This window comes from Pecten maximus, chromosome 16, assembly GCF_902652985.1.
Source record: "Pecten maximus chromosome 16, xPecMax1.1, whole genome shotgun sequence".
Lineage (NCBI taxonomy): Eukaryota > Metazoa > Mollusca > Bivalvia > Pectinida > Pectinidae > Pecten > Pecten maximus.
This window is the reverse complement of record NC_047030.1, coordinates 32,456,228-32,458,138: the sequence shown is the minus strand read 5'-3', so window position 1 is coordinate 32,458,138 and position 1,911 is coordinate 32,456,228.

The window sequence follows — 1,911 nt, the reverse complement described above, 5'->3', positions numbered from 1 at the left end:
GATGCTATTAAAGCTCAGCGTGTATAGAAAGTCATTGAACTGGATCGTCAACATTATATGTTTAGACTACCAAATCTCCATTTTATATGATGTATGTATGAACAGTCGGGAGTATTGACAGGGCATTGATTGTCAGTGTGCTGTGAAAATTGTATACGATAGAATGAAAATGGTCTTACACACCTGAAATTTAAATAGGTTTCTATCGCCATACAAAGCCATATAGGATCATCATGTCTTCATTCCCCACAAAATCCAAAAAAAAATTATTATCAATGTATTACATTAAAGGGGCATACCTTCGTTCGAACATCAGAAAAGTGCAAAATTTCTATTGATACAATCTATGCCCGAATTAGGATTATATGAGTTTTTGAGCCTCGAGTAATGAAAGTAACGCCGAGATGTACAGAAAAAATGACGTTTCGTACACAAATACCGTCTGCCTTTGCGGTGTTTAGTGATACTTCGGGTCGAATTGAGAATTTTTATGATTTCATACTTGAAGCACTTTGGTTTCCCTTGAGAATAAAACTGTCGTATTAATATATTGGTTATAACTTTTACTACTTGGGGAAAATACACATTTCTCATTTAATTTCATTTTGGCGACATACGTTTTATTCAAACGAAGGCATGACCTTTTAAGTGAGTACTTATGCGTTTGTTTGTTTGTCTTTTTTCCAACCAAATTATTTAGAATGTATTCGTCGGTTCACGTTTTCTTTCTAAATGAAACAATAATAATATGAATGTGCTTCATATTTGTTTGTTTGTTTGTTTGTTTTTTTGTTTGTTTTTGTTTGTTTTTGTTTGTATTTTCAAGGTATAAACGTCTCTGGTGTTGTCTTACTCACACTAACACAAAAAGTTCACCTAAAGACGGTTCTTTATCAAGGGCAAATATACATGTACTAAGTGTCATCTTACCTAAAGGACTCGCACAACTAAATCAGCCAATCAGCTGGTGTTTCACCTGAACCAAGTCCCTAAGGAAAATGTGTTTCTTAGGTTTGTAGCTGTTTTCCTAAGTAAATAACATATGAAATGTGTATTTTCTATATACGAGAATAAAGGGTAGGGTAATGAGGTTTGGAAAATCAAAAATATACACTCCTACTGAAAATAAAATGACGTAGGATTCGAGGTGTTCTTATATGCCATTAAACTTATACAATAACAACATTTATCCGGAAAAAAAACCTTCAAACTTTAATTTCATATTTTCACATCATTTGAACTTCAAACAAGCGAATCAAGGGATGGGGTCACTAGTAATAACATATAGTAAATGTTTAGTAGTGTGAGTCCTTAAACTGAATTATATGCACAATGGATATTTCATGGGTTCGCCCACTGAGAAAATATATAACATCTTCTCCTGCTAGTAAGAGACAACTCAAAGTTAATAAAATGGTAACTGCTTGACGGCAGGTTACGATAACAACTTAATGGTTGGTGTTATAGAAGAAAGTTTCTTTTTAAGATATTCTTTAACATATCTAATATATAAAAAAAACACACACACAAAATGTCATATTTAATCCTTAGATTAACATATCTACATGTTATTGTTGTTAATGGAGAAAGCACGCGATTAAAATGCAAATATGTGAATTGAAAAATATATCTATCATGTCGATTTCAATACCATTTTGTAAAATATATCGTAATCCCAGTATCAGAATGCAACCAAGCTTTATAAATTCGAACGTGATTCGAATTTTTTATTTTGTGAATCAATAGAGGAAACCCAATATACCTGTACTTATTTAAAGTTCAGAACACTTCCACAAAGGATAGGCCAAACGGAGACACTATACTCATCATGAGAATATCTGAAGCTACGTCTAGTTCAACTCATGCATATTTAGATTTACGCTTGAGTGCACATTCGCTTGTAGGCGGTCG